The 24,348-nt window shown below is 36.2% G+C and overlaps 1 long non-coding RNA gene across 1 annotated transcript; it reads right to left on the reverse strand.

Annotated features, from left to right (window-relative positions):
* Positions 1 to 1,108: 1,108 nt before the first annotated feature.
* On the reverse strand, positions 1,109 to 24,033 carry LOC145721314 (uncharacterized). Its single transcript, XR_014144983.1, has 2 exons — positions 2,226 to 24,033; positions 1,109 to 2,125 (listed from the first exon to the last, which is right to left on the reverse strand). It is a non-coding gene; the product is annotated as an uncharacterized LOC145721314 (long non-coding RNA).
* Between the last annotated feature and the right edge of the window lie 315 nt (positions 24,034 to 24,348).

The following is a 24,348-nucleotide window of genomic DNA, read 5'->3' on the forward strand; positions in this document are numbered from 1 at the left end:
AAGATTTTATTTGACAGAGAGAGAGAGAGAGCAGCAGAGGGAGACAAGAAGCAGACTCTCCACTGAGCAGAAAGCCTGATGCGGGACTTGACCCCAGGACCCTGGGATCATGACCTGAGCTGAAGGCAGACACTTAACTGAGTCACCCGGCGCCCCTCCTTTGAACATATTTAAAGTAGTTGATTTGAGGTTTTTGTCTACAAAGTCCAATACCTGGGCTATTTCTAGACACTATTAGTTAAAAAAAATTTTTTTTTGAGGAGTCATACTTTGTTTCATAGCATGCCTCATTGTTTTTAGAAAACTGGATATATTGACTATTATAATGTGGCAAGTCTGGAAATTAGTTTCTTTCTCTCTCCCCTTAGGGTCTCTTGTTTAGTGACTTTTCTGAACTAATCCCATAAAACTGTATCATTTCCTATGTGTGGCCACTGCAGTTTCTGCTTGGCTGGCTTAGTGGTCAGCTAATAATTGTATAGAGACTTCCTTAAATGCCTGGAACCCATAGAATATTGGCTTTTGCCAAGGGGCTTTGAATGTGTGTTGAGGCATACTTACAGCACACAATCAGGCAGTTTACAACTCTGTGTTTGCTTTCTTTCTGCTTGTGCAGAGCCTCAAAGTCAGCCAGAAGTGATAGCTTAGGGAGCTTCTTGGGTCTTCTTGCGCATGCACACAACGCTGTGCATTTGTGTGGCCTTCTAGATTTCCATGTCAAGAGCTTTTCTAAGCCCTTATGGACACTGCATTCCCCAGTCTTTTCCCCCAAGCTTTTTCATCAAGATACTGTTTGCCCCAACTTATTACCCCTTGCAGCAGCAACTAAAATGTCTCCTTGTAAATATCTCAACAAATACCATCTGTATAGCATCTCTAGCACTGGATGAGTTTTGAGTCAGGTAATATATGTAAAACTTCTGTTTTTCCACAAAGCCACCAGACAGTTCCCATAATGACAATTCTTTGTGAATAGAGTCCACTCTGCTCCCGAAGGTACCTAGAATGTGGGCTGTTATTTTCAGGCTACTGCTAAGCTGCAGAGTAAGAAAAGGTGATGCTGTTCCCATCCAGCTTTTTCTTGAGACACTTATTTTTGGAATGAGTGATAAATGGTGATAATCACCATTTTGGAAGAATGCCCAGAACATATGGAGGGGCCACATGATGATGTTCAAGACAACAGCCCAGCTGAAGTCCAAGCTGACAGCTAGTATTAACCACCAGACATATGAGTGAATGAGTTTTCAGCAGATTTGTCATTGAGCAGCCCTAGTTAACAGTAAGTAGGAGAGGGCTGAGTATTCCCCTACTGGGCCCTGCTCAAATTGTAGTTTCAAGGCTAAAAACAATGTTACTGTTTTATCATTTAATAAAAATTGTATATATTTAAGGTGTACAACTTGGTGTTTTGACATATATATACATAGTGACATGATTACTAGAGTCAAGCGAATTAACATATCCATCTCTCTATATAGTTACCTTTTTTTTTCATGGTCAGAGCACCTGAAATCTATTTTCTGAGCGAATTTCCAGTATTCTATACAGTATTACTAGCTATAGCCATCACATTGTACATTAGCTTTCCAGACTTATTGATCCTATAGGACTGCAATTTTGTACCCTTTAACCAACATCTCCCTATTTTCCCCACTTGCTAACCACCAATCCACTTTCTACTTCTATGTATCCAACCTTTTTTAGGCTCCGCATGTAATAAGATCATGCAGTATTTTTCTTTCTGTGTCTGGCTTATTTCGCTTGGCATAATGTCCTCCAGGTTCATCCGTCTTGCTGCAGATGGCAGGATCTCCTTTTTAAGGTTAGATGATATTCCATTATATATACATATATATATAAAGTATTTTATATACATACAAAAATGTATATATTAACATGTATACATATATATTAAGATCTGTTAGCAAACACAAAAAGCTGGTCTCAAATGACCCAGAAACCATGGATGAGAAGTGGCAGGAATAACACGCCCAGTGGTTCTCTTCAGAGTCCACATCCCACTTGTGCCCAGGGGATGGGTCAGGGCAAGGCTGACACAACCAGGCCCAAATGCTTGCTTGAAGACCCCCATTGACTCTCCTGCTATAGGGTGGTGGAGGACCTGTGAACAGCAACACAGGTCAAAGTTACATTATGGATGGGAGACTCCAAAGCTGAGGAAATTTTGCATGGTCACTGCAGAAAGACTGGCTAATACTCACCAGCATGTGACTGTTGTTGATCTTTTCTAAAGTTGCCATCCTCCAGATTCTTAAAAATTGAAAAACACTGCTTGGTGTTACATTCCTCTGGAGCTGACAGAAAACGTCTGCTTAACTAGCTTACTTTCTTTCCAAAAAAACCCCTGCAAACGTGTAGTTTTCTCAAATCTTCCCCAAGTATATGGAGAGTATTTTGGATTAAAAGTCCATAGGTATTTGAAGTTAAGGAGTTGACTACAGCATTTAAAAAAAAACTTTTTCTGGATTATTGTTTTTCTAGTTCCCTACTATTAGAAGCAATGGGATAATTTAGTGTGCTTTTCTATGTATTTTACAAATTTACCTTGTTTCCAATAATTTGTAGTTTTATTAGGTTGAACTACACCCACGACCATTTTTGTAGGTCAAAAATGGCTGAATATCAGCAATTTCACATGGTTCCACCTAATTATATTGTGAATAAGAATTAAATAAATGGATTGGTACATGGTGGAAAAACCCAATTTACTTCTGTATTTCTACTTACCTTCTGATGCTTTCCCCCGGCCCACCCCAACTTAATATTTAATTTATTAAGATCTCCCTCATGATCAGGAGGACCTCTGTATGTTTTTTTCATTTCTTCCTTAGGCACAAATTGTGATGTTGTGTTAGTGTGTCTTAGTGTATTGACTAAAGTTTGCTTTCCTCTTCATCCTTCTTCCTGTCCTCTTCTACTCTGTCACTGTCAGTGACATGTTATGTCAGCCCTGTAAGAACCAGCCAATGAATCTGATTCGTTAGCCAATAGCAATGCAGAATAGCTGTGCTAACTCACAGTAATTAAGAATGGGATCACACTATCATTAACTGTTACTGTCAGGAAAAAAATTCAGTGAAGAAGTAAATCTTGAGAATGACCTTAGATGTGTGGTATATAAAATTCACTGACTTACTGATGTATTCATCAACTGTGATTATTATTTACATTAAACAATTAGCCAAAAAAAGAAACAACAAAACAATCGAACAACAAAAATTTTATTAGGACCATGGTGATGACCTATTTGAATTTAAATTCTTTCCCAGTGATAAGAGAAAATAAAAATTTCATATAGTCTAAACATGTGTCAGCATTTCTACACCCTGCCCAGCTTAAGTCAAATACTAATGGACTGGTCTTAATTCATTTTGACAGACTCCACAATGGCTCACCATAGAAAGCACCTATCACCTACTTGTTGAATAAATACATATTAATTATTAGCAGGGGCTCTGAAACTGGACAGTGACACTTCATGTTACCAATGTTACTCACTGTTGTGTAGTGGGGAGGACATCCATGTGAAAGTTCACTGTAAATAGCAATATAAGTGTTTTCCTGAACATTATCAGTTTAGAATGAATATTAACCATACCATGATTGGAATGACTGTGTTCTAAGAATCCATTTACTTTCTCTCTGAAGGTTTAGGAGGGTTTTTGCCAAATGATTTTGTCTTTTAAATACAAAGAGCAGGCATTCTTAAGTAAGTATTAAAGCAACTAGATTTTCCAGTCCCTACCCAAGAGTTGTTTTATGGTCAGGAGCCCGAGGCATTTGGGAATTCTGGCACTGGGGAAGTTAGTGTCATTTTATTTTACAAAGAGTCTTTTACAGAGAGACTGAAGATATGAGATAAAATGTATCCTGGGGTTACAAAAATATGTGCAGGTCTGGGAATGAAGAAAGGAGGTAGTGGCCATAAACTGATATGTTAATGTCATAGTTCTGGTTCGAAAAATAAGCAAATAGAGAAATTCTGAACTGCTATGAAATGTGTTTCCAGCCAGGCTTTAACTGAACAGTAAACACTATTTCTCAGTGCAAAAATACTAAAATCCACCAAAAATACCATAAACATGCCTCCAAACGATTTTCCCATTCTGAAGGTTGTGCTTACTGCTTCTAAGAACCAGTTCAGTTGACCTATAAGCATTTCATTTGCTGTTTATAGTAATATCACCCAGTTTGCTGGGTGATACTACTACAAAGACCAGTATCATGGGGGAATCTTCTGTTATATAATAAAGTCTTCAGTAGGATTTAAAAATCACAGCTCTCAAAGAAGCCATGTGTTTGTTAGGCGTGCTTTTAGACCATTTGCCACAAGGTGAGAGTAAGAAGTTCCACTTCATAATGACAATGGTGGCTGTCACTGAATAACACAGAGTGAGGTTTCTGAACTTTGGTGTTTTATTGTATACCTGACATAGGACCCCTCATGTGCAAGAGGCAACTGTGCACCTCTTCCCAACTCTGCTTCAGTGATCTCATTTTGGTAGCTTGCAACTGGCCGTGGTGGGGGTATCTACATCACAGAAATTGGCAAATGCTACAAATCAGACACTTGCTTATCACCCCCACTTCCACTCCTCCACCCTCAGCAACACACACTCCTTGCCTGGAAAACCAGGTATTTAAAACATTTACCAGCACGCCACTGCACAGAACTCGATATCTTCTTGAACATATTATTCTTACACTGAAATCTATGATTTTACAGATACAAGAGAATGTGGCTTTTAACAGGCTGTTTGGATGAAGTTGAAAAATTCCATGCTAAAATGCTATCGGTATCTTCCTGTATCTATACCAGCATAAACAGACAGTTCAATCTCGGTCAGGCATCCTAGTTCTCAGAATTCTAGTTCCCCAGGATCCAAGCCCTCAGTGTAATAGATGTGGCATTCACCTAATACCCTAGGGTTCTCAGAGCCTCTAAGACAGCCTGAATCTTCTGGAAGTCAAACACTATACTATGAAAAACACTGACAGTGTGATAAAAAAATATTCCACTGATGCCAAATGTCTGTTTGAAAATTTTCTCCAGGAAACGGCTGTTCCAGAAACTGTATACATAGATCATAGATGCCAATGAGAATCAGACTCAATTCAAAACTATGTCAAATGACAATGCTAAAAACGAAGACTTCTTTGCTTTCCAAAAGCAGAACATTTCCAGGGAGTTTAATTAGCTAAATGTTGTCATTATGTTGATCTGTACATGTCTCTCTCATTTTTTTAATTAAAAAAAATTTTTTTAAAGATTTTATTTGACAGAGAGAGAGAGAGAGAGAGCTCACAAGCAGGGGGAGCGGCAGGCAGAGGGAGAGGGAGAAGCAGGCTTCCTGCTGAGCAGAGAGCCTGATGTGGGATTTGATCCCAGGACCCCGGGATCATGACCTGAGCTGAAGGCAGTTGCTTAATCAACTGAGCCACCCAGGCAACCCCTCCCTCTCTTTTTTGTGGTTATGTATTTCCATGCTTCTCTCTTGTGTTATTGGGTGTTTGGGCTAATTACTCCCCAACTCAAAGATTTTCTAATTCCCTTTTTTTTTTTAAAGATTATTTATTTATTTGACAGAGAGAGAGACATAGCCAGAGAGGGAACACAAACAGGGGGAGTGGGAAAGGGAGAAGCCGGCTTCCCGTGGAGCAGGGAGCCCGATGCGGGGCTTGATCCCAGGACCCCGGGATCATGACCTGAGCTGAAGGCAGATGCTTAACAACTGAGCCACCCAGGTGCCCCAAAGACTTTCTAATTCTTGTGTAATCATTCACATCTCTTATTGCAGGGCTACCTATGTATGTCACAGAGAGACTAAAGTGTTTTGAGAGATAGCAAGACTTTTTAAAAGACTTCCATAGAATAAAATTCACTCAGCAATGCACTTCAATTCACAATATTCTTTCTCATTCTTGCCCAAATCCTTCACACTAAAGAGTATGCCCATTTCTTATTTTTTGGAACTCAGGGGAGAAAGAGAACAGCTGGTCCACATCTTCCATATAATGGCCCTTAATATTCAGGTGGAGCATACATTCAAGACAGAAGCTTAGGGACTGGTATTAGACTGGCTGAATAGGCTCTATTCTTAAAAAACGTTAAAACTGCTATTATCTAGCCTACTGTTTTATTTTTATTTTTTTTTAAGATTTTATTTATTTGAGAGAGAGAGGGGGTGAGCAAGAGAGAGAGAAGGAGCAGGAGAAGGGGCAAAGGGAGAAGGAGAGGCAGACTCCCAGCTGAGCAGGGAGCCCGACATGAGGCTTGATCCCAGGACTCTGTGATCATGACCTGAGCTGAAGGCAGATGCTTAACTGACTGAGCCACCCAGGCACCCCAGCTTTTATTTTTAAATAAATTTATAAATTAAGATTTCTTCCCCCTAGGGCACCTGGGTGGCTCAGTTGGTTAAGCGACTGCCTTCGGCTCAGGTCATGATCCTGGAATCCCGGGATCGAGTCCCGCATCGGGCTACCTGCTCAGCAGGAAGTCTGCTTCTCCCTCTCCCCCCTCTTGTGCTCTTTCTCTCTCTCACTCTCTCTCTCAAATAAATAAAATCTTTAAAAAAAAAAAAAAGATTTCTTCCCCCTATACTAATTTCAGCAGTTTTATAGGATAGCAAGTCCACTTACTGGGCATCTGACAATCTCAGCATTATGATGCTCTCTTGTCTTCATTCACTTCACTACCCTTCATGATAGTGACTCCACTATCATTTGGCTCCATAATAATTCAGGCCAATTCTTTAAACTTGAGAAAATGTTATCAATCCTATAGCCCTAAAGAAGTCCAGGTTAACTAGTTTTCCCCAGAATTTCATATTATTTCTTACCTTATTAGTCAGTGACATGCTCCATTTTTACTTTCTTTCTTTTTTAAAAATATTTATTTATTTTAGGGGGGCAGGGAGAGAGAATCCTAAGCAGACTACACGCAGAGCCTGGAGCTTGACGTGGGCTTGAACCCATGACCCTGAGATCACGACCTGAGCTGAAACCAAGAGTTGGTCCCTTAACTGACTGTACCACCCAGGTACCCTTTACTCTACTTTCTAATTAACAGTTTACATGAAATTTAGCATTAGCACTTAATGAATATTTCTTCCATCTCATATCATTTTAAACTTTTAAAAAAGTTTTTATTTAAATTCCAGTTAATTGGGGTGTCTGGGTGATTCAGTTGGTTAAGCGTCTGCCTTTGGCTTGGGTCATGATCCCAGGGTCCTGGGATCGAGCCCCCACATAGGGCTCCCTGCTCAGCGGGGAGCCTGCTTCTCCCTCTGCCCCTCCCCCTATTCCTGTCTCTCTTGCTCTCTCTCAAATAAATAAAATCTTTAAAAACAATAAATTCTAGTTAATTTCTATAGTGTAATATTAGTTTCAGGTGTACAATATAGGGATTCAACACTTCCATACCTTTTCTTCTCATCTTTAAAGAGATTATTTTTCCTTCCTCTTTGAGTTTGCTGTGTCTAAAGAATGATATTTCTGTTTCCTTTTCCTTTTATTAATTGTGGCTCAGTTCTTGCATAAGGTTTTCCAACAAAGCATTATAGTTTTATATAACTTGAAGAAAAATGGTTATTTTAAATTTTATCCCTATTTCCACATACTGCCCCTTCTGTAGCATTTATATTTATCGGCCAGGGTACCCCAGACCATCAAAAAGTCTTCAGGATTAACTTGGGATCTGTAGATTTGGGGTGCTTTTCAAATAATTGAGAAGAGGCTATAAAATAGTATCCTTCCTTCCCAAAAGCTAATAAAATATTTAACCTTCTAAGGAATGCCAAACATGTACTAAAAGGAAAAATACTTTCCATTTAGGCAAATCATAATATTCCTTCTCAAGTGTAAAATAATTCTAAAGTAATACAGAGTAAAAGAAGCCCAGCAGACTATCTTAGAGACAGGAAATACTGGATATGATTGCTTTTACTCTGAACATGTCTGAAATCACAGTTTAAGGTATAAACTAAAAAAAACCAGAACCTCAGAGAAATTTCTCTTGAGTATAGCTCTCACCTGGCACACTTCCCTGAAGGTTGTGACAGAGAATAGAAACTCTAGGAACTCTGCTCAAACTCTTCTGTTCGGAAGGTCAAACTGTCTAGTCACAAACAGTTTAGTTCTTTTCTACCTCTTTATGTGGTTCTTTTAACCACATAAAGAATGAATTTTTAAATTTAAAGCACATCTAATTTGCTTCTCAATTTAAGCTGAAATTTACAATATTTCTTGAAATTATGGCTGTGACAATGAAAACAAGACCACTGAATGTTTATAGGCCTCCCCAGAAGACTGTTGTTTTAGTAATTTCCACAACAGTCTACAGAATATAAAATTAGAGTCATTTTCAGCCTTTGTTATGAGAAGAGGATGTGCTCATGTTTAAGCAAATTTGGTGCATCCCACTGGGTTATGTGTCATTCAGTGAGATGTGCTCCCTGAGTTAGGGGCCAGATGGTGGATGCAGAAGTCTTTTGCTAGAATACATCTCTATAGAGGATGATATCGCATTGGACTTGGTGACCAGGCTGACACTGAATGCAACTCAGTCACGGTATTTAAATCACATTAAGACTCTCTTTTATTTATGGCTCTCCTTGTGATTTTGTCTGGCTTTATGTCTAATTGTTAGCCTCCATGTGGCAATATGATGTGCTATCAGTTCTGCCTTTTCTTCGCCAAAATGAACTGTGCAACCCTCTCTGAGGTAGAGAGGTTCTAGAAAAAAAAATTTTGTTACATAAACCTACTCTAATTAAACATTAACTTAATTATAAAAGGACACCTTATTCTATATAATGTTTTTCATATTCTTGATACTGTTCAGTCTATTTTATTAGCATTAGCACAGACACTTGCTGTTGTAATTACAGAATTTTAGGGGCAGGACAAGAGATCATATAGTCCACTTCCTACTGATAAGAAAACTAATATGAATTCAGTCTTATGTTTGACTAAGGTAGGGAACAACCCAGACCTAAAAATCAAGTTACAATATTTGCTTTAGTATTCTTTCCACTACTCCCAACTTCCTTCCCCTAATAGCCACTAATCTTCAAAATGCTTTTATCATCATCGTCCCCGTCTTTGTCCACCTCCTCCTCCTCCTCATTTCACCATCATCAACTGACCATAGTGAGAAATACTACCCATTTTCTTTTTTCTAAAACCATGGGAAAAGGTCTTCTATCTGCAGAATTTTCTTCTTTCTTACAGTCAGGGGAAAAAAGTTGTATTTATTCAATAAAAAAAAGTCAACTGAAGTTGTATTTGTCATTTGGGTATTTCTGACAGTTAGTACCAGAGAAAGTAGTTGTGTGAAAACCAGTGGCAAAGACAGAGAAAACATAGGATCAGAAGTCTTCTTCCTTCCGGTATGAGTTTTAACACATTTTTTTCCTGGAACACCTCCCTTAAGTCCATATAAAGAAGCAAAGATTTTCGTTTTTGTTTTTCTCCTGGTTGGCTCTTTAAGCATCCCCACTAGGTTGAGTCTGAAACTGCTCTAAACTGAAATCTGCTTCCTAATACTCTGTAGTGCTAGTTCAACTCTATGATCTCTACTTTCAGAAGTTAGACTCTCTGACCTGCTCAGCCTTGTCAAACCTCTCATGTACTCTACAGCTCCTACTCAATACATAATCCTTCTGGAGTATTACATATTATAAATATGATTTTATCCTCATACACACTATTGGCATTAACCTGAAGGACTTGCTATAAGGATTAGTGTTTACATTGAACACACATAAAAGGCCTTTTCCAGCAGTAGGAAGTAGCAACATCCAACACAGGTACAACTGGATACATCACAGTAAAACCTTGGGTTTTTAGATTGTTAAATTATATTCCTTATCTTCACAATCCTTGATAATATTGCTTTTCTTTAAACCATTTATATGAAGATAGTTTATTTACTAAAAGTAATTAAGACTAAACCCCTGAGGCAGAGAGATTCTAGTAAAAGGGATCAACTCACCCAAAGCATATAGGATTTAAGACTCTTAAGCCAAATCTCTATCAAGTTATATACATTTTTTAGAACTGAAGAGGTAACTGGTTCAGATATTAGTCTTAAGGGGCTAATGGAGTTTGTTCATCAAGTTTAGGCTGGTTTGGCAAGATCATTCAGCTTTATATTTTCTGAGAAATAAAACTTCCACAGTGAAAAGTAATCATGTGGGAAATGTTCAGAACTTCATTTTGCCATGGTTGTTTATAGGTCAATTCTCTTTTGTTCTTTCTTAGTGATTTCATATTAATATCAGTTCCTTTGAACATATTAGACCATTCAGTGTGAATAAAATTTTAACATTTTTGCAAGCTGAATATAATCAAAACATGTGGCTACAGGAAGGCAGAACTATATACTATATACACTATAATGGTAAAGGGGGTTGGTATGAGGGGCAACAACATAGCTGGAAAAAGCTTGCCTGTTCTTTACACTGAGATTTAAACTATTTCTGACCAGAGGATAACTTCCAAAAAGGAACAAAAAAAAACAACCAAAGAAAAATCAAATAAGAAACATCACTCCCCTTCGGGATGGTGGTTGACTCTACAACCTCTTTCAACAGGAAGACAGAAAAGCCAATCATAGAAATCTCTTCTCTTCGCCAGCAATTATTTAGGAAAGGGCACATGACCCCTGCCAACAAGAATGAGGTTAGTCAGCTAGAATGACTTTAGGCAGTTAGTCAGCTGATGTTTCCTTGTTCTTAAAATTTAAAAACTGATTTTGAGGATTTACTATTTGAAATTTTCTAAATCAGTAGTTACTTTAAAAACATACTAAATGTTTAACTGAATTCCTCTCTTCTTAAAGATGATATAAGAAAGAAGTGACAAATTAATAATGGATTAATTCTGAGTAAGAAGTTCTCTAGGAATGTTAGATTAGGGTTTAAAAAGAAAACAACTCCAATTGATGAGTTTAAAATCATGTCATTAGGGTTTTTTCTCCTCTTTGAAAATTGTGCAAAGATTCCCTGATTTTTATTTTTATTTTTTTTTAATTTGCCATCTATCGACACCACAGATTCCGAAGTAGCAACTGCAGAGGGGGCAGTTCAGACAAAGAAACTGTGTTTATTACTAATCTGATTCAGTTTAGGGATTTTTTTTTTTTCTTAACTAGAGATCAGGATCAGAAAAGTCTTTCTTATGACTCCTTTTCCCTGGACCCCAATCTGGTTCCTGTTTGGCACACTATGAGCAAGAGCTTCTACCAAAGAGAGAGGCAGCCTTGAGCCCCTTACCAATGAACTCACAGCAGAAGTAAGAGGGAAATGCAAAGCACAAGGAAACGAAAAAGACTAAAGTCAAAAGGTTACATGAGAGAAAGAGTCCTTCACCTAGAAGAAATCACTTTTTTTAATTAAAGATTTTTATTTGTTTGACACAGAGAGAGAGCACAGGTAGGCAGAGCGGCAGACAGAGGGAGAGGGAGAAGCAGACTTCCTGCTGAGCAGAGAGCCCGATGTGGGGGCTCGATCCCAAGGGCCCTGGGATCATGACCCGAGCTAAAGACACTTAACCAACTGAGCCACCTGGGCGCCCCAGAAGAAATCACTTTTAAACTTCTGGTTACATGAAAAGTTCCACCTAACAATATCATGGCTTTGCAAACAACCTATTACACTACTGCTTATGAGGAATGAGGCTTGGGGTAGGGTATACTCACTCTTGGAAATTGGAGTGTGCTGCTAATGTGTCTGAGACCTGAGATTTAGAACATTTTGCTTTGGGCTAGTACAGGCTCTGATGACAGACTGACTGGATTTTAATTCCAGCTTCACTGTTTGCCAGTGAGTAGTTGGGAAAATAAGTTCTCCATGCCTTTTTCTCATTGTAAAAACTGGTATTTTTTACTTCGTTGGATTGCTATGAGAACGAAATAAGATTAATATATGTAAAATATTTGGAAGAGTGCCTAGCACACAGCAAGTGCTTAATAAATGTTATTTACTGTTATCATGATCATTATATATAGCTTTGACAGGAGTTTTGCTTTAAAAAGGAGAAATAGCAATGGGTGGTAGCTGGAGAGGATAGTGTAGGCCAAAAGTTTTTACTAAAAACAATTTTTTTAATATTGGGAGAAAAAAAGCATAAGCATGGAGAGCTGGTTTAGCTGGGGTTGAGATTTTGTCAAGAGAGTACACAAAGTGAGAGAGGGACAAGGGATGAGTGATTACAATGGTGTGATCTTGATGAAGGACTGATGGATATAATTTCCATAAGGGAGCAAGGGAGAACAAGGAGGCTTGGGGAGGCTGAGTCAATAAAAAATGATATAAGGTCACTGGACTGTAGGCCCTGGTGGGGTTGAGGAACTACTGAAATCAGGGTATAAAAGAGAGTAAAATTGGAATACCGGAAATGGTAACGCATACTAGGAATACTAGAACTGAGAAAAAAGATGGGGCTGTAATTATGGATACACACAAGGTTTAGGACATGAGTGAGAACTGAAATAGAGTGAAGGATAAATTTCCCAGAAAAATCTTATCATCCTGTATGCCTTACAATGGCATAGAGGCCATATATGACCCAGTTCTGTTCTTTCTCTGACTTTATCTCCTCCTTTGTCCCTGGCTTTTCTCCAGCCATAATGGCCGTCTTGCTGTTCCTTCAGCACACCAAGCATGCTCTGCTTCAGTATTTGCACTTGTTCCCTCAGCCCATTACACTCTTCCCCAAGATAATTACATAACTAGCTCCCTCACCTTCTTTGGCAATTTTCTCTAGTGTCACTTTCTCATGGACACTGAAATCTTCAAGATTTAGAACATGTGTAGTGTTGCAGACACAGACCAGGAGATAAAAATCTTCAAGGCTGTGGCATCCGGGGGAACTGTTAGATGGCTGCAACGAGCATGAGGAGTGAGCGGTCTGATAGTACAAGCTTCAAAGCTGAGGATTTTAGGGAGGACAGAGGGAGGAGTCTAGAAGAAGCAATGAAGAACAAATAGGATCAGACTTTTCTTTCCTTTGAAAAGTTAAATAAAATATGGAATTTATTAAGGATACTGGTAGATCTTACATAAAATTAGCCCTAACTGCCTCTATTTACTGCTAACTGCACATACTACATTTTGCATGTGTTTTTAGGCAATTCAGAGGATCATCCAGGAAATGGGTCACGAAAGTAAAATTTACTGTTGTGCCAGTATTACTATTTAGAACCCTGTGATTTTAGCAGTAATTATGTGAGGAATTAACTTCCTTTTAAACTGCATGGGCCCAAAACCACTCTACTCTACTAGTGCTCCCAATCATCAATTCAAACAGCCATGTTAGCTTTAGACTTAAGGACATTTGCCTCCTGTGTCAAAATAGGAAATGTAGCAGTAGCAGATATCTAATACAGAAAATGGACCTTTAAAATTATATATGAGAGAACATAAGTTTTTCCATCTTCTCAGTGAATGGCCTTAAGTCCTTACTGTATTGGCCTTCTGGGTGAGAAGAGGTCTCATAAGCTATGATCTATAATATTCGGACCTCAAAGGGCTTAAATATACTATGTAAAATGATAGCAGGGGTCTTGGGAAACCACATTCACGTAATATTTTTCACCTTTGGTAAATGTTTTGGTTCTGAAACAGCACCAAAATATACATTTCAAATTAGTAGCTTGGTCACTGTCAGGAAAGAAAAATGAGCACAATAAATGTCACCTTCTAAAAACAAAAATTAAAAAGTAGAATATAATATTTAAATCACAGGGTATATAATTTATTCATTTTAATCATCTGTTGGGGCACCTGGCTGGTTTAGTTGGTAGAGCATATGACTTTTGATCTCGGGGGGGTTTGTGGGTTTCTGTCACATGCTGGATACAGAAGTTACTGAAAAAAATAAAATCTTAAAAAAAAATCTGTGTTTTAAACTAGTTTCTAAAAAAATAAAATACTTTCATTTCTTATCTTTTTCTATGCATCTTTATAAAATATATATACCTAGTGACTGCTGTGAGTAGGAAGCACTGTTCTGATATTCTGAAAGGACTGACTTATAAAAGTTATATGCAGAAAAAAAAAGATTTGAGGCAGCTAAAAAGAACAGTGTTTTGAACATAACTACCATGTGCTATAACATGATTTCATAATGGTTTAATAATATACCACTCCAATTATATGAACTTTTCTCCTAGTAATCAAAAAAGGGCTTTCATGTAAATATATGTCTTATAGACTGTGCAACATACTGAAGTTTACCAGTGACTAAGAAATCACTGGAGAAGTGATTTGGGTAAATTAGGAAGGTTATACATTCACAATAATTTATGGATTAGTTTCTTAAGTTTGGATCAAGATCCCTAAAAAACTGACACAGAGAAAAAAATGTCTTTAACAGTGCTGGGAAAGAAGAGAGTGTATTTGATTAATCAGAAACTATGAGTAATCCCTGAAAAAAAACAGATGATAAATGGAATCTGCCTGAAAGAGGAAATTTTAACCCAACCACTGTACTTGAATACACGGTGCTTTATGTATTCCTATAACACAGACTATAAAAATATGTGTACTAAAGGAAAGATTTGGGACACCTGAGTGGCTCAGTCAGTTGGGCGTCTTAACTCTTGGTTTCGGCTCGGGTCATGATCTCAAGGTTGTGAGATCAAGCCCTGCATCGGGCTCTGTGCTCAGCATGAAGTCTGCTTGAAATTCTCTCTCTCCCTCTTCTCCTCCCCCACCGCTCACACACTCTCTAAATAAATAAAATCTTTTTTTAAAAAAAGGGATAGAGATTTAATATAATTAATAAAATTTAATAAACATGGAAGCCAAACTTCAGAGGGTCGAAAAAATATAGATTGCTGAATAGGAGGAAAATAAAGTATGTTAAGGTTCTTGTGGCGGTGGAGGAAGAGACACAGATATGGATTATTAGTAGATGCTAATTAAATTAGGAAATGCTAATTAAAAATTAATAATTGTTAAAAATTTTAAGGGTTAGGAAATTATGAGAATAGGTGTGATTTTAACAGAATTTCCTTTGCCGCTACTCTCAACACCATTAAAAAACTTTTAGTTTTTTCTAAGCCAGATGACTGCTGAGACTTAAGAGATAACTGGTGTAAATGTGAGACATGAGGCTCGCTTGGAATCCTATCTGAAAGAAAAGGGAACTGATACAGAACTTTCTTCTGTATCAGTGGATTCTATGAACAGCTTGATAATCAGAGATATCTGGCCCCTATATAAGCATATTATATCTTTTTCAAGCCTAAAGGGAACTGAATGGTAGACTGAATCGTCCCTGCCCTGGAGATGGAGAGATTTACAGAGAACTGAGAGACATCAGGGATATCCTTCAGGTACCTCAGCAAGGGATTGTCACTTCACTTTTCACTACTTGGAGGACTATTAATATAAAGGATATCCCCATATCTCAATAAGCAGATCTGATCCCCCTGAGCTAAGAAAAAAACAAAAAGAAAAAGAAAAACAAAACAACCCATTTAAGGAGCCCAGCAACCAGAGAGGAAATCAGCAAAGTAATCAAAACATGTACTCAGTAAAACAGAAATACTAGAGAAGATGAAAACATAAATGAAAATAAACCACAACATTTAAGGAGATTCAAGTGTAGTGCACACACAGGTCTAAAAGCTTAGTAACATTATTTTTAAAACAAAATTTTACTTTATTTTGAAACAAAATTTTAAATGAATTTAAGGGGATGTCATTCACTGTAAGTGCAAGAAATATTTCAAAGTACAAGACAAACATAAGTAAATGGAAATCATGAGGGTGAAGATTTGAAAAATAGGTCAAGGAAATACAAAATGCAGATAATAGGAATTCTGGAAGGAGAAAAAAAACAAATGGAAAAAATAAAACTATTCAACAGATAAGTAGAAAATTTTACCTGAGTTAGAGAAAGCCTGGATTCTGCTAAGTTCCAGGTTGCACTGATGAGAAAAGCACACATTTAGACATGCTTGGCAAAGTTCTAGAACTCTAAGGATAAAAGACAATCTTATAAACATCCAGGTAGAAAGAGCAAGTTAACTAATAGAAAAAAACTCAGACTGGCAACGAAATAGCTCATCTATGCACCCTGAGACAAATAGCATCTATCCATCCTGAGAGAAGAGGACTGCCTCTGAGGAGCCTTTACTCAGTAAATTTATTATTCACCTTTCAGAGGAAAAGTAAAAAAGAAACTAAAAAGAGACCTCAAGATGGAATAAGAGTAATGGAAACACTGGCTAGCCATGTTAAATTAAACATAAATGGATAAGGTCAGACTTTTCAATGTTATGAAAATAGGAATTAAAACTTCTGAAGCAGAAGAGAAAGGCAGTAAAATCACTCTAAAGATCTCACTGTGAGAGAAGAGTAAAGAAGGTAAGTATATTCTAAAGAGGGACAGGGAATTTTGCTCTGCCAGTTATCAGAATAAAACCTAAAAAAACCGCTGTAATAAAATAAATATGGTATTTGTTTAGTATAGACTTAGAAAAAAGACAAAAACAAAACAAAATAAAAAACAGTTGAACAGAACAGAGATTCCAGATGCAGATCCCAGGTTACCTGAGATTTGATATGTGACAAAAGTAGTAGTTCAATTCTGCTGGACAAAAAACAGTATAAAAAATTGGTGTTGGTATAGCTATCTATCCATTTTGGAAGAAGAGAGAAACAGACTCCTACACTACACTATAAGCAAAAATAAATTTCAAATGGATTAAAGACTTAGTTTAAATTAAAGTCTTAGTCCATTCCGGTTGCTATAAAAAAATACCACAGACTGGGCAGCTTATAAACAAACAAGAAACATTTATTGCTCATAGGTCTGGAGGCTCGAAGTCCAAGATCAGGATGCCAGCATGGTCAGACTGTAGTGAGGGCCCTCTTACAAGTCACAGATATCTCATGTGGTGGAAGGGGCTAGAAATCTTTTTATGAAAGCACTAATCTTGCTCAGGAGGGCTCTACTAATGACCTAATCAGCCCCAAAGGCCCCACCTACTCATACCATCACCTTTGGTGGTTAGGATTTCAACGTAAGAATTTGGTGGTGGTGGGTGGGGTGGGGGAAACAAAACAGAGACCATAGCAAAGACTTATTTTGAAAAAAGAAAAAAATTCTAAGAAAATCTAGAAACTGTATTAAATGAAAGAGATATTTTTCTTTGTCCTATATGACCTCAATACCAATATATATGTAAAATATCATATGTAATATATATATAATTAACAAAGAATACTCAAATTCAATAAAAGATAGGAAAGGAAAAGAAACATTAAGAAAATACAATACATAGAAAGTATAAGATAATATGGGCAGAAAAGTATAAATATACATAAGCATAAAAATATGAATGGTTATATTCATCTATTCATCTCAAACTGGGTGAAATAATAAGAAAATCAAGCTATATATCATTGACAAAAGGCAAACCTAGAATAAAATGACATTAGAAAGGACGGGAAAAAAGCATATCAGGTAAGTAATAAAAATTAAAAATAGGGCTTTTTTGGGGTGCTTCTATTGCATTCAAGTAGATTCAATAATCATCATGAACCTTGTTATATTCAAGAACAGTGACAGGAAATATAGAAAGCAAAAACTGAGAATGAAGAGAAAGAGACATAGTAGCAATCATACCGGGATCCTAACATACCTTTCACAGAATCTAGCAGGTGAAGTACATGACATATCAGTACAATATAATTTAAATGGCATCATTTAAATCCTGAATATACATATATATACATCCTGTGTACATATAGACACACATAACATTATGTACATAGTATGTTTTTAATATATGATTCGTATCACAAATATATCTATATATTTATATAATTCTGTACCCCAAAACTCAGAGTTTATACATTGTTTTCTCACATACGATATTGCCAACAAGTAACTATGTATCTTAGGCCACACAGAAAATTTCAACAAATTCTTCAAACGTAGAAATTGGCTAAAAAGGAAATTGAAATTGAAACATAAAGTAATAAATAACGAAGATAGCTCTATATATCTAAATCCACGGGACATGATCAAATTTGATGTGCATGTGAAAACATATAGCCTTATGTATGGTCATTAGAAACCAAAAGGCTCAATGAAAATACGCCTTAAGTTGCGGAAGGTAGAAAAATAGAGGTGATGAAAAAAAATACCAAGTAGACGTTCTTGAAAAGACTAACAAAAACAGATAAAACCTTCAGTAAGTTTAATTAAGGAAAAAAGCTAAGCTTGAAGTAAACATTAGTAATGTGAGGAAACAATGACAGATATGGAGATTAAACAACTTGTAGGAGAATACTATGTATAAATTATTCCAAAATTTTAGAAAATCTAGAATAGGTATTCTTCTAGGAAAATATAACTAAACTTGCCTCAGAGAGGGAAAAAAACTAACCTATGATTATAAAAGAAATAGTAAAAGTAATCAAAAGATATCTCTCTCAAAGCTAACAGGCCCATGAGTTTATGGATGAGTACTATTAAATCTTTAAGAAAGCAAAATTGCCTATGTTAAGAAAATCCTTTCAGAGCATAGGCAAATTTAAACTTCCCAACTCATTTTATGAGGTTAACATAACTTGAGTACCAAATCCAGACAAATACAGCAGAAGAAAACTAAAGTCCAATATCACTAATAGATAGACATCAAAAAATTCTTTAATGAAATAGAAGCAAATTAAGTTCACAGTATGAAGCAAAGCATCAAGACTAAGGAGACATTTAAGGATGGTTCAATGTTTAAAAGTCTATTAATGTTTTTTTACTAACATCAACAGATTGAACAAGAAAAATCCCATGCAAATCTCAACAGAGGCTGAAGAAACGTGTTAACACTGAGAGTCCACTTTTTATTTAAAAGAAATAAAAAGCTCTTATCCAATAAGAAATAAACTCTTTTTAACTCAATAAACTGTGTCTACAAGTAACTCCCAGCAAATTATATTTAATGATGAAACAAAAGTATCTCCAATACAATCAGAAGCAAGACAGGAATGCGAACTATCACCACTAATATTCAATATTGTACTGGAGGTCCTTGATAATGTGAGAACACAAGAAAAAGGCTAAGGATAAATACTGAAAAGAAAGAGAAAATATCACAATTTGCAGATGATACGATTGGCTACAGAAATGTCAAAAAGATGAAAAAATACTAGAATAAAAGAGTTCAGCAATGTGAGAGGATATAAATGACTGCCACACAGAGAATCAGTACTTTCCCTTTATATCAGCAACATTCAACTAAAAATTTTGAGAAAAATCCATTCACATTGGTACAAAAAAACTAAAATATATAGAAACAAATTTTAAATGTGTAATTCTTTATAAAGAAAACTGTAAGACTTTCCTGTAAGACATGAAGATAAATGGAAAAATATACCATATTCCTAAAAATACCAAATTCCTAAAAAGGACCCTTATCTTCCCATTTTCCACAAATTACTTCATAAATTCAGTACAGGTCTAAGCAAGATCTCAGAGTTCAAAAGGAATTTGACAAACTAATTCTTTTTTTGACAAACTAATTCTAAAATACATCTGGAAGAGCAAAACACTTAATACTATATGATTTCACTCATATGTGGAATTTAAGAAACAAAACAAATGAGGAAAGGGAAAAAAAAAAGAGAGAAGTAAACCAAGAAACAGACTCATAACTATGGAGAACAAACTGATGGTTACCAGATGGGAGGGGAGTGGGCGAATGGAATACATAGGTGATGGGGATTAAGGAGGGCACTTGTGAAGAGTACCGAATGTTGTATGAAAGTGTTTAATCACTATATTGTACACCTGTAATATAACACTGTATGTTAACTAACTAGAATTTAAATAAAAACTTTAAAAAATAACACAAATTTATTTTTAAGAAGAAAAACAAGGAGGATGTATCCCATAAAGTATTTACATTTGCTTTAAAATAATAGCTTATTCATTTAATCATTCAGTGTGACTGGATGTACACTATATATAAGAATTCTTTTTTTTTAAAAAAAAAATTTATTTATTTGAGAGAGAAAGAGCGCTTGCGAGCAGGGGGAGGAGCAGAGGGAGAGGGACAATCAAGACTACATGCTGAGTGCAGAGCCCAATGTGGGGCTTGATCCCACAATCCTAAGAGCATGAGCTGAGCTGAAACGGATTTGGACACTTTAACCCACTGAACCACCCAGGTGCCCCTAGAACTCTTATAGGAAAACAGAATTGAAAAAAACACACAAAACCCCCTCTCCCAGAAATTTATATAAGGACTTCTGCTTCTGAAAATGGTAGACTACATCATCTCAATAATTTCTCTCACTGAGGTCAACTAAAAAGGTTGGATTAATAAAAACAAAAATATCATATAAGCAAACAAAGAAATAACATGAGAGTAAAGAATTAGCCAAGTCACACTCTAAGAGAAGACAAGAAACCCTGTGGGACCACCCAGTAATAAAGCCTTTTATTTTTGCCCAGAGGGTATATCCTATCTAGAAGAAATAGCTATGAAACTAAGTTGCAATTTTGATGGCTGCATGGAGCTAGTAGAACAAACTATATTCATAGGGTAAAAGGTGAACCAGAGGTATATGAACTTTCCCATGATCTAGCTCTTATAGATAGCCTGACTTTGGGTCATCTGGTAGACTAGGAAAATAGAAATCTTGAATTTGGGTTTAAGGTGTCCTAAACTGGTAGAACCCCCACTCATCTGGCAGAAGTAAATGAAATGAAGGGGGGGAAATCGGAGGGGGAGACGAACCATGAGAGACTATGGACTCTGAGAAACAAACTGAGGGTTCTAGAGGGGAGCAGGGTGAGGGGATGGGTTAGCCTGGTGATGGGTATTAAAGAGGGCACGTATGAATGGAGCACTGGGTGTTATATGCAAACAATGAATCATGGAACACTACATCAAAAACTAATGATGTAATGTATGGTGACTAACATAACATAATAAAATTAAAAAACAAGAGAAGTAAATGAAAATCCTATGGGAAAAGATATTATCCTAGGCTTCAAAACAGTTCTAGAATAGTTTCCAAATATAATGTCTTAAAATAATGTATTGTTAAGCATCTAGGCACATAAGAAAACAAGATACCATAAACAAGAAGCAGGAAAAGCAGCTATGAATAAGCCCAGACCCACAATTATTTGGAATTATCAGTGGGAGAATATATAAATAACTATGCAGACCATATTTAAGGAAGTAACAGCCACATAGGCTACTAGAAACAATAAAAAGCATATCTGAAAAAGAACCAAGAGAAATTCTAGATCTGAAAAATATTACAACCAAAATTAAGACTTCAGTAAATGCGGTTTAGTAGTAGCTGAGAAAATGAGTAAACTGGAAGATGGGTCAAAAGAAATTATCTGAAATGTAGCACCAACAGGCAGAAAACTGAGAAGAAATGGTAAAAAACCTAGAGGACACAGTGAGAAGGATTTAACATACATTTAGTTTCGAAAGAAAGAGAGAATGAGGCAGAAGAAATAGCTGGGAGACAATAGCTAGGAAATTTCTAACACCCAGTAGAGATCCCAAACTTGACAATAATAAAAAAGAAATTTCCATCCATATAGTAAAACTTTAGAAAACTAGAGATAAAATCAAGTAAATATATTAAAAGTAATCAGGAAATATAGAACAGCTTATTTTAAAATGAGTAACAGCTGAACTTGGACGAATAATAGGATGACTGGTGGCTGGGGGCCCTTAAATAGCTTCAGGATGGGAGCTGGTCACCAGAAAAACCAAGGCATGATTAGAGGATTGCAACTTTTAGCACCCCTCCCCACTACCCATACCCTGGCCCCGCCAAGACCCCCGGGGAGGGGGAAAAGAGCTTGAGATTGAGTTAACCACCAATGTCCAATGATTTAATCAATTTACTTGATTTAATCAATCATGCCTATGTAACAAAACTTCCATAATAACTTCTAAGCAATGGGCTTCAAAGAGCTTCCAGGTTGGTAAAAGCATCATGATGCTGGGAGGGTGGTGTACTCAGAGAGGGAAGGGAAGCTCCATGCCACCCTCTTCCCTGCATACCTTGCATCTCTTTCCATTTGTCTATTCCTGAGTTATGTCCTTTATTTATTTTAAAGATTTTATTTATTTATCCATTTGAGAGAGTGTCGGGGAGGGAGGAGGGGAGGAGCAGAGGGAGAGAGGGACAAGCAACCTCTGCACTTAGCACAGAGCCTGGCGTGGGGCTCGATCACAGGACCCTGATATTATGATCTGAGCCAAAATCAAGAGCTGGACGCTCAATTGACTGAGCCATCCAGGCACCTCCTGAGTTATGTCCTTTATAATGAACTGGCATAGTCAAGTGTTTTCCTGAGTTCTGCAGGCTCTTCCAACAAATTATTGAGTTTGAAGAGGGTGTCGTAGGAACCCCCAACTTATAGCCAGTTGGTCAGAAGTACAAGTGACCTGGTACTTGTGACTGGCATCTGAAGTGTGGGGACTGAGCTCTTTAGCCCAATGAGTCTGCTGCTAACTCTATGTAGTTAATGTCAAAATTGAATCCCATTCCTGGATACCTAGTTGGTACCTGGGGAATCAGAGAATTTGTTGTTGGTACTGGAAAATGCTCCAGATCTAATATTCAAAGGTTAGCCTAGACAACGCACCACTCAAATTTAAAACTGGGAAAACAGTATACATTGTAATACATACAATCACAAGTACACTGAAACAGTAAGACAAGAGAAATATAATAAGCTGTTACAAGTAAATGTCTTTGAGTGATTTTACCAAGGTAATGTCCCCCATTTTTTACTTTTTCATTATCATAATATTTCCAAAATGAGCATATACTAAACTTTCTTTGGAAAAAAAAATCAAAGCTATCTTTTAGACTAATAGGTTCTAACTATACAGTTCTTGAGAGGTTATAAGAAAAGTCTATTAAATTACTACTGAAAAACAATCATCTCCTTAACCCATAATTAAATGTGAACTCCAAAACAGAGATATTAGCTACACCAAGGTTCTAATATATTCTAAAGAAGCACAGTAGAAAATACTAGTTTTAGAGAAGTTAACTTTTTTGTCTTGATGCTACTAAATAAACACTTTTAACCAGATTTTTTAAAAAAGAAAAAAGCTCTAATACTAAAGAAGCTCAAATATTTTAGGTAATGATAAAAAAAAAAGAATTAAAAGAAAATTAGGCAATACTTAATATTGAATCATGCCATATTTTGATACCATGTAACTTGAGACAATATAATTTCTTTTCTAGTGGAAGCCAAATGAAAATAAGTCTTAACTCTCTAGTTGTCAAATAAAAGATAAACTTTGCTTCCAAAGAATTTTTAAAATTTTGAAACCCAAATATCTTTACCATGAAAAATGTTTTTTGTTTAATTTACTTTCCAGGAATCCCTCTAGTTTACTGTTTTTAATTTGAATTATTCTATTTAATTCTTCTCACATGTAGAAAAAGAAATTCTCGTTTTAAATAGCTTAATATAAAAAATTTAATCTAGATTTGCTTATAAAATCTGTGGTCAAACTACCTAGTCTACTTGTATTCTTATATCTTGATAGTTTGCTTAATAAAATCACAGAATTATAAAAATTAGAGCTGAAAGGGGATGTAGTGATGGCTAGTCTTGTCCCCCCAAAACTGTAGCTTTTTTAAATTTCTGAACTCTACTTGCTATGTAAGTAACTCTTCCAATTTAAAAAATATATTCATTTATAACTATCAATGAAACATGCTCAGTAAGAGACAACTAGTATATACAGACTTGGTATAATTTCAGTCGGAAGTAAAGAAATTTGAAATTTTAGTCTCATCTTCATAGAGAAATACAGTTTCTGTTAGGCATTTCAAAAAATAAAAATAACTTAGAAGTACTTTCCCCTTATCTGGTACCCCAGAGATCAGGAGACCCTTGGTTGAGAATGATCCATCTAATCCAACTTCCGAATTTCATGTATAAAGTATATGAATAAAGTAACCTGCTAAGTATACACAATTTAAATAAAATAAAACACAACCTCAAGTGGACTATTTCCACCAGTGATAAAAATAAGAAATGTTTCACAATATAGACATTATAATTTTCTTTAAGTCTTTTTTTATTTAGAGATTTTTCTGGTAAGGAGATATACCATAGGAAAGCAATTTCACTGGCAGTGAGGTATGTATATACTCTACCAAAATACTCCTTATTTTAACTGTTTTTAACTTTATTTACATACGAAGAAAATTATCAATGCATATCCTTGTTTCAACTATAGTATTAGCCATACTACATGAAATAAAATGAAATGGTGCTTGCATACAAAACTGTTAT

Source organism: Leptonychotes weddellii, chromosome 4 (genome assembly GCF_054177405.1).
Source record: "Leptonychotes weddellii isolate Sample4059 chromosome 4, ASM5417740v2, whole genome shotgun sequence".
NCBI lineage: Eukaryota > Metazoa > Chordata > Mammalia > Carnivora > Phocidae > Leptonychotes > Leptonychotes weddellii.